At 37.7% G+C, this 10,293-nt stretch overlaps 1 long non-coding RNA gene across 1 annotated transcript; it reads right to left on the reverse strand.

The window, feature by feature from the left end:
• On the reverse strand, positions 1 to 9,418 carry LOC118150439 (uncharacterized). Its single transcript, XR_004738543.3, has 5 exons — positions 9,296 to 9,418; positions 4,816 to 4,873; positions 4,205 to 4,240; positions 2,617 to 2,725; positions 1 to 1,917 (listed from the first exon to the last, which is right to left on the reverse strand). It is a non-coding gene; the product is annotated as an uncharacterized LOC118150439 (long non-coding RNA).
• Positions 9,419 to 10,293: the final 875 nt, after the last annotated feature.

Below are 10,293 nucleotides of genomic sequence, written 5' to 3' on the forward strand. Positions count from 1 at the left end.
TTTACCTGTCCTCAAAGTTTTATTACTTTAACAACACACAAAATTGCCAAGATTTTAGCCGTTTGTGAAGTCCTCTAACTTTATACTGGAGAGTGTCATTTGTACTTGAACCACCTTATAAAATAGTGCTGCCTTTGTTCGATTATTTTCTAAATATTGCAATCCATTTATATTTGTGAATTGGAACAACGGACCAGATGATAAATATCCACAGAAAGAGACAAGAATACTGTTACAGTTTTCTGGAATTTATCTATACCAGAAAATAGATGGAATCTTCCAGAAACGTGAAAAATACTAGCCTGACACTGTTCATGCTTACTTTTTCAGAACTTGTATAAATCATTTGTTCTCTTTTTGCCTCAAGTTCTTTATTAATAACAGTCATGCTGGACTATATCCTGTCTGAGATACTGTGATCAAATTATTATGTATTCAGGGATTTCAGCCCTTGCCTGAGAATCATTATCAATGGCAGGAATTTTGATTCAGCAGGCTCGGGGTAGAACGTTGGCATATACACTTTTAAGATGGGCCACAAGTGATTCTGATATTTAGCCAAGGTATGGAATAATTCTTCTATGCTTTTTGATTCAAAGAACAAAATGGAAACATTTAAGTCTACATTATTTCTTAGGCCTTAACTACATTTTATATCTTGCTGAGAAAAAGTGTCAGTGGGTATAGCAGTGGTAAAATTGCTGCAGTGTATCTCATTATAAGACAAGATATGTGCATTGTTACTGGTAGAAAAAGGTGATCAAAATGAATAGTGTATTAATCAAGGTTCTCCAGAAAGAAAAGAAAGTACTAGGACTATATGTATAAAGAGAGAGGTAGGATATATAGGATAATAGAAAATAAGATTTATTTACAAAGGAAATAATAGGATATATACGTGTGTGTGTGTCTGTGTGTGTGTGTGTGTGTATAGAAAGAGAGAGAGAGATTTAAGGAATTGGTTTATACAACTGTGGGATTGGCTAATCCAAAGTCTGCAGAGCTGGTTGTGGGTTATAAATTCGGTCAAAAGTTGATGATGCAGTCTTGATTCTAACGGCTGGAAACTCAGATCCCTGTGTTTCAGTCTGGAGGGAGAATTCGTCTTCTTGGAAGAACTTTTGTCTTTTTCCTAAAAGCCTTCAACTGATTGGATGATCCTCACCCATCCTATGGAGGATAAATCTGATTTATTCAAAGTCTACTGATATAAAATGTTAAATCACAAGTACAAAATACCTCCACAGCAACATCTAGACTGATTGACCAAACAATTTGGCACCATAACCTAGCCAAGTTGACACAGAAAATTAACCATCACAGAAAGCAAACTTACCGAGAGCTAATAAAAACAAAATATTTCCAAAGTGGGTCAGATCAGAGTGAAAATGATTAGGTATCTGAGAAAAGCTGGCAGGGGCTGTGTGTGGGTGGAAGAGGCAGCAAACTTGCGGATAACTTGAGTCTGCTGGAGGATGAAAATGGTGTCCTGAGTTAAGCCTGCAGTAAAGGTTGTAGGTAACTAAGAGCAGTCAGAGGCACACTAAGATGTCAGAACTGGGACTGCTTAGGCTTCATCACATTGATTTTCATTGTTTGTTTTCATTTTCTTGTTTGCTTATTCATTACATGTTGCTCTGCTCAGAGCATTTTGACTTCCTTGAACACTTATTTATTAGCTCTTTGGTGTTGGTTTTGCTTGTAAGCTGCATTACTCATTTCTGGAGTAAGACCTCATACTAAGGCAGTTGTTGCTTGTTGACTGAACAGGCCAGTTGTAATTTCTTTGTGCTCTATAGTAATGTCAGTTTTCTTTAACCCAAGAAGGGCTGTTTGGACAAGTAAGGTGCTTTCACTCCCAGTTGGTACTCGCCAAACTTTGTATCTTCATTACTCTTCTATCTTGACTTCATTATCCTGTGGGCACACCAGGTATGTACATGTTATCTAAGTGAACTGTTTTGTCCACGGGCTCCACTATCTCATTTTCATATTCCCATGTAGCACTTGCTGAAATTTAATTTTCTTCAAATTTGGTGACTTTGGATAACACCATAACTACTGTGGTTTTTAAACTCTTTGAAAGTCTTTGGGGCCTATAAAGGCACAGAGCTTTAGAAAAGTAATTCTCACATATTGGTGTGTGTAACTTAGAGACCATGTAAAACGTAGATGACTGGGTCCACATCGAAAAATTTATGATTTACTATATATGGTGTGAGATTGGCCACAAGTATGCGTTTTAAAGAAACTACAGCTTTCTCTCTTGTATAATTAATAGTGATTTGCTGATAATTTATCCTGATGTAATATATAGTTTAAAATGAAGTCCTTTTATTTTAGAATAATTTTTGATTTATGAACCAGTTGCAAAGACTCTACAGAGCATTTTCATGCACATTTTACTCAGCTTCCCCTAAAATTAATATCTTACATTGTACATGCATTTAAACTAAAAAATTAACATTGACCTATTACTATTAACTAAACTTCAGACTTTATTCAGATTTGTAAATTTTTTACACCCATGCCCTTTTTTTGGTGCCAGGATCCAACCCAGCCTACCACATTGAATTTAGTTCTCATGTCTCTTTAAAGTCTATGACTGGTTCTTACCGTTTACTTGTTTCCCAAGACCTCATGGTTTGGAGGAGTACTTCAGAATTTTGTAGAATGTCCCTGGACTTGGGTTTGTTAGATGTTTTCTCCTCATTAGACTAGAATTCTGGAATTTAGAGAAGAATACTTTGGAGATGAAATGTCTTTCTCATCACATCCTATCAGAGGAGTGCATGATACCAACGTGACTTCTCACTGCTGCTATTAACATTGATCACTTGGTTAAGGAGAGAACTGCCAGGCTTCTCCACTAAAAGGTCACTATTTTTCCCTTTCCATATTCTATTTTTTAGAATCCAGCCCACTCTCTGTGGAGGGCGTTTAAATTCCACCTCTTGGAGGGAGGAGTATCTATGTATTTTTTGAAATTCTTTGTAAGACAGATTTGTACCTTTTTTTCATTTATTTATCTGTACAATTATTTATATCAGTATGGACTCATGGATATTTTATTTGATACTGTGTTATAATTTTTAAATTTTAATTCTTGTGTTGCTTCAATTGTTTTAACTGTGGCCATTGAGTGCTCTTTCAGTTTGCCTCCTGATCTGCTTTTATCCTTTTGTTTTCTGAGAACTTCTGTATTTTCTGACATCACATAATACTCCAGCCCCATCTTGTGTTTTCAATGCCCCAGGCCTAGAATTACTCATTTCTCCAAGGAATGAGTCATTTTTTTCTAGTTTCTCAGCAGACAGAGCTATAGAATATATGCATGTATATGCTAACCAATATGTGCACACAACTATAATTATTTCTTTAGCTGCCTATCTCTATACATGTTAAATTACTATGTATTATACACTGTGTTTTGTGTTCTTTGTTGTCTTATTGTTCAGTTTTAATGATTATTTATGTATTCTGGATAGGAGTCTTTTATATAATATTCTAATTTGAAACATGGAAAAAATGAAGTGGCTGTATGGTGCAAAAACTGTTTTAATGAACAGTCACAGGAAACACTTTGAAGATGCCCAGTTGACTTTTAGGAGCTTCAGTGTGTCTTTTTCTCTGGGATTATTTAGAATATAGAAGTTTTAGTCAAACCCTCACCCGTTTTAGATAAGTGAGTACACATATGAGCTTGCTAGTTAGAATACTGTTACAGAGAATTGTGAAGCATTGGCTCTTGAATTTAACATACATTCCATGCAATTTTTCCAAGTAAGAAAGTTAAAAATAAATCCATATCAAAATGGTCTTACCAACTTCACATTATGAAATCTACTAAGTATGTTGAGAGTTTAACAGATTCTTATAATCGATAAATGAAAATATTTGTGACATGTAATAGATCTGTATGATTTCTGCTTCTCCATTATTTATACACTGAATGTAGAGTATTTTTTATTTTCCAATTGTAGTAATGCTACATAAAATAACAATACTTTACTGTATGCTTATTCTGTGCCAGACACTATACAAAATCACATTATATAGATTATCTTGATTTACGCATAATCCATTACTTTGATTTAATGAGAAACTGAAGAGGAATATATGTTGCATCTGTTTTACAGAGAAGGAGTGAAAGGGAAGAAATGCATTGATCACGCCTCATTTACAAGGAGAAACTAAGATGTACCTGCTAGTAATGGTAGAAAACATCGTTCAGCTGCACCTAACAAGGGAAATAAGAAAACTTCTTTTTAAAAATCGATAAGAATGTACAGGAAAAAAAACTGTGATGAGAAAATGATATGGTTAAGGAATAATGCAAGCTGAATTTGTCTATAATTCATTTATAAAAAAGCTTTTTCATAGGTATCATTTGAAACACCATAAGAGAGATAAAAATTTAACTGATGCTATTCAAAGGAAAATCAGGGATTGCAACTGGAATGGGCAGGGTGGGGGATGAAAATGTTCAGTTTGGAAGGAAAGAAGGGAAACTGTCTTTATTCACAGTTAACGTTATCATATATATAAAAAATTCAATGAAATCTGCAAAAATGCTCCTGGAAGTAATAAGGGAGTTTATCAAGGTTGTATGATACAAGGTGGATATACAAAAATTATTATTTATATATACTAACAACAAAAAAAATTGGAAATTGCAATGAAAAGTACTAAAAATAATACTATCAAAAGCAATGTTTAGAAAAAACCTGGAGAGAAAAAATGTGAAAGACACACTAAAAAATACAAAATATTACTGAGAAATTAAGAATCACATAAACAAATGGAAAAACGTACCTTTTTCGGTGGTCAGAATACTTCCTATTGTTAATATGTCAATTATCCTCAAATTTACCTATAGATTCAACAGAATCGTAATCAAAATCCCAACAAGATTTCTTTTTAGACATTGACAAACTGATTTTAAAATTTCTGTAGAAATTCAAAGGACCTAGAAGAACCAACTTCATAAAAGAACACTGTTAAAGGACTAACACAGCCTAATTTCTAGATTTATTATAAAGCTTAAGTAATCAACAGAGGGTGAAATTTGTGTGAGAGAAAAATCTGAAAGAGAAAAGAGTACCAAAAAATTGACCAACAAACAAATCTAGAACACTTGTATGCTACAAATTTCCAAAGGTAATTCAGTGGAGAAAAGATAGTCTTTACAAAAATAGTTCTGAAATTACCAGATAAACATAGGAATAGACACATTTTTTAAATAAAAACGTTGATCTATATAGTGTGCTGTTCACAAAACTTTAAACAGATTTAAATTTTAAAAAGTCTTTGTGACCTTTGGATAGGCAAAGTTTTCACTTTAGTAATGGTAGAAAACATTGTTCAGCTGCACCTAACAAGGGAAATAAGAAACTTTCTACCATACATCAAAAGAACCACAATCTGTAAAAGAAGGAATTAATAAAGTGGACCTCATCAAATGAAAAAGAAAAAAAATCTTCTCTTTGAAACACACTGTTAAGACAATGAAAGGGAAAAGCCAAAGATGAAGAGAAAAGATTGCTAATCATGTATGTGATAACGGACTTACACGTGGAACACAACAAGAATTGTCAAAACTAAATGTGATATCCAGCAACCCGGTTTAAATACGGGGAAAAAATGAACAGAAACTTCAATCAAGGAGAGAGAAGGATAAATGACCAAATATAGAGATGTTCAATACCAGCAGTCATCAGGAAATGCAAATGAAACCCAGAATGAGATTCCGCTACACACCTGTTAGAATCCGGTCTGCCTTTGTGACGTCAGAGCTGCCCCGCCTCCCGGAAGAACCTGGGTTGCACGTGGTTCATGGTCTCCTAGCGACCAGAGCCGCAGGGATCCGGAACCGCTGAAGCAGGAGAGGTGGCAGCCCAGCGAGAACCACTATGGGGGACCAGAGGCGACAGGACTGGCCAAATTACCGGGGAATGGACTCTACGCCCTGGTACTGTGACACATCGCCTTCCAAGCGCTTCGGGAAGCTGAAGTTGCCACCCACAAACACCGAGAACTGGATATTTATGAAGTGGGGCATGGATGACTACTCGAACCACTCTCAGTCTCCCGAAGATTCGCTAGTTTGTGGCCGGGACGAGTTCTTACTCCCCAAAATCTCTAGCAGAGATGCATATGCTGACCCCCAAAGCAGGCCGAAAAAGCCGCTCAAGGAAGCGGCCCGGCTAGCACGGAAGGTGTCCCTAGAGGAAGTGGAAGACCGGTTTACGGCTGAGTGTTTCTTGGCCAGGAGCCGCAGTCCGAGAGAAGATACACCTCCAGATCTCCTACGACAGGTGCTGAAACCGCAGGATCCTGAGAGGAAGCTGGAGGGCACATGGGCTTGTTGTGAGGACTGGGAGAAGGCAACCAAGGAACCCACAGAGCCTGGTAAATACCCTTGGGAATTCTACCCATGGCCTCCTGAGACTAGGGTGCCCCATCTCTGCCCAGAGCCTCCCAAGACCTGCCAGATGTCCCATCTCTGCCCGGAGCCTCCCGAGACTTGCGTATCTCCTCTCCGCCTGGAGCCTCCCAAGACTGGAGTGTCTCATCTCTGCCTGGAGCCTCCTGAGACTCCAGTGTCTCATCTCCACCCGGAGCCTCCCGAGACTGGAGTGTCCCATCTCTGCCCGGAACCTCCCGATACTCATCGGGTGTGCAGTCTCCTGCAACAGTTGCTGCAATTGACTGATATTGAGGAGAAGCTGGAGGACACACCGGCCTGTTTTGAGGGCTGGGAGAAGACAAACGAAGAACCCACTGAGTATGCTGAATACCCCTGTGGGAGATTCTGCCCACGGCCTTTCGAGACGCCAATGTCCTATTTCCGCCTGGAATCTCCCAAGACTCGTCCGGTGTCCACTCTCTGCCCAAAGCCTCCCAAGACTCGTCTGGTGTCTGATCGCTTCCTGGAGCCTCCCAATATTGGAGTGTCTCATCTCTGCCCCGAGCCTCCCAGAGCTCCAATGTCCCATCAATTCTCGGAGCTTCCAAAGATTCGAGCATCCTATCTAAAGGAACAACTTCAGGAAGATACACCAAGCACAACAGAGGGTGTTTCTGACTCTCTTCAACCTGAATACACACCAAGAAAATTCAGTGAGTTCTTCAAGTGGGCTCAAGACATGGGAATTGATGAAAAACGCATCAGGCATCTATATGAGTGCATCCACGGGGATAGAGCAACCTATGAAGACCAACAGAATAAGAAGATAAATCAGTGTGCCACAGAGCTTCAGTACGACATAGAGCTAGATGAAATGGATGAGGTCGAATTATTCTCACAGGAAAAAGACTGGGACAAGAAAACGGAGACGACACTGAATTTTTCACAGCCTGCAAAGATGAGGCATGGAGGACCATGGCACCTCAAGCCCAAGTTGTGTGAAAAGCTAACAAGTGATGAAACTTCGATTGACCCCAAGTCCCTACTTAAAAAGCCTGATGAACCCGATATTCTTGACAATCTTTATGGACCGATTGCCTTTAAGGATTTCATTCTAAGCAAGGGCTATGAAATGCCTGGCATCATTGAAAGGCTGTTTACCAGGAAGGGATGGACTTATGAGTCTGTTAAGACTCCTATGCAACGTGCAATTCAAGTTTACAAGTACAAAGAAGACGACACAGATGCACTGGAAAAAGATTAGACAGTTTTCAATTTACTATTTAATTGGGTATTTCTTCCTCTCATTTTAAACATCAATCAGAATTTATGATGACTGTCCCCATGGATGTACAACTTTGGCAACATCTGGAAATTGAATACCTAATGTTTATAAATATTTCTTAATGACTAGCTTTGGCCTCATTATTTCATATATTTCATTAATTATGTGATTAATATTCACATATACTTTTTTCACATTTTTGAAGCATTGTGAATATTACAACAGCATGCCAATTATTTGTCAAAATACATGCAACCAGAAATAAAAGCAGAATTAATCTTAGAAAGAGAAATGGGTTTGGACGTGTATACTCACACCTGTAATCCCTCCCGGCTCTGGGAGGCCCAGGTGGGTGGATTGCTTGAGCCCAGGAGTTCAAGACCAGCCTGGGCAATATGGTGAAATCAGGTCTCTACAAAAGAAGCAAAAATTAGCCAGGTGTGCTGGCATGCACCTGTAGTCCCAGTTTCCTGGGGGGCTGAGGTGGGAGGATTGCTTCAACCCAGGAGGTAGAGACTACTGTGAGCCATGATCGTGCCACTGTGCTGCAGTCTGGGTAATAGAGCAAGACCCTATCTCAAAAGAAATGTGCTGAGTGAAAGGAGAATTATGTAACTCTTCTTATATAAAAATTTTAATGAAATAATTTTCACAATTATTTTGTTAAGCAAAAATTGGAGTCTACAGCCAAAATAATGTTAACACTTTTTAATAGTAGAATTGTTGTCTACCCCCTTGGGATTCCATCAAACCCCAAAAACCAGTTTAAAAAATATTTATCAAAATCATAGTTGAAACTTGAGTTATGCCATGTTATCATATCTCTCAATTGAATGTATGTACATTTTCACCATGTTCATAAACCTTCACTACAAAAGACTATTACCAAATCATATAAACAGGTGCAGAATAGGAGGTAGCTTCAACTCCCTGGCAAATCTCATGTGCAAAATAGATCTGCATGAGAAAAGCTACCAAGCAACATCAAATATCCTTACATATCTGTTCAAGTTAAAATAATTTTCATTTAATTAATAGCAATTTAAAATGCACTCATAAGTTTAAAAGGATACATCAAGCAACTGCTTCACCTCTCAAAAATAGCAGGTAAAACTGTCTGGCATAGGTAAATTTGTAGGTACATATATTTGTAGTGTAGAACTGAAGTGCACTTTTTCTTTCAGTGATGAAAGAATCCATCTGTACATGGAAGTATATGCATATATTTCATCCAAGTAAGCAGTGATATATACATCTGTCTGTGTGCAAATTCTATTTGTAGTGAAGTTTGTCTGTGGAAATTGTGTTCCTGAAAAACCAAGCCTTTTTTCATGTTGTTTTCTAGGCCAAGGCCTAGAATTTCTCTTCAAATTAATCATCATAAACTTAGGTTAATGTCACCACTATGTCTTATTGTATTTCTGCAATGGTTTCCAACTTGTGTCTCCTCTTGAGTGCATTTTTGTAAAATACAGCATGGCTTGTTAATTCTCCAGGCCCATCTAAACTTATTTAGGTACATAAACACTCACACTTACCTGTGCATACATATACACACATGTTTCTGCATTCCAGACTCCAGTCAATATTCCTTTTCTTACCTGTGTCTTTCTTGTGTCCTCATACATAATCTTCTCTATTGTTAGGACTTCACTCAGGCCATGTGATCCTGTTTCAGTGTCTCCCCACCAAGGTCAATTTCATGATGACTTTTATTAAGATCTTATGTCGGTAAACAGGACACTCATTTTCCAGTTGCCTTCCACTGAAGAACTTACATCTGTATCCTAGAGAAATGAGTCATTAATGACTTCAAAATCTGGGAAATCCTTATACATATTATTCAGACTTCAGAGAGACCAATGTCATGCCTCATGGCTCAGCATTACCTGGTTTCTGAGGTTCTCCACTGAAGCCTTGGGCTTCCTACAGCAGCATTCAATGTTCATTTCCTTTCAGCAAGAGACAAACCTACTTTTCCACATTTGGTTATGACCTTCCACTTCACAGAGGATGTATCCTCATCTACACAACAGATACCATATCATCAAACTCAAATTCTGGTGAGACTTAAAGTATTACTTATTGGAGTGGCTAATGTCTCAGGCATCAGAGAATTAATACTAAACCTGATTTGTGGATGAAGAGGAAGGAATAGGAAAGGTAGAAGGGTACTAAAAATATCACAACAGAAAGACTACGAAAAATAACTTTTTAATGTTGTTTATCTGATGATAGCCTTTGCCTATATCACACACAATCTTAGCCATTGCTTAACATGAAAAAGTGGTGCTTCCTTTGGCTGCACATATACTAAAATTAAGATGAAAAAGTGTAATTGCAAAATAAGAGCCACTGGTTAGGGCTTCTATTGCTTCTTGGTAATGGCTACTGCCAGTGAAATTAACTTTCCTCAGAGAAATTATGTGACTTTCTCTACACTATAATTACACACATTGGTATTAATTATCACACAGAGATAAACAGAAACAATGTTTGATCGATTTGGATTCTTTACACAAATTGGACTTTTGAAAAACATCCTGACTTTAAATCCACAGATTTTAAACAAAAAGGGAATTCAAGAGAGCTTGATATA

This window comes from Callithrix jacchus, chromosome X (assembly GCF_049354715.1).
Source record: "Callithrix jacchus isolate 240 chromosome X, calJac240_pri, whole genome shotgun sequence".
Taxonomy (NCBI): domain Eukaryota; kingdom Metazoa; phylum Chordata; class Mammalia; order Primates; family Cebidae; genus Callithrix; species Callithrix jacchus.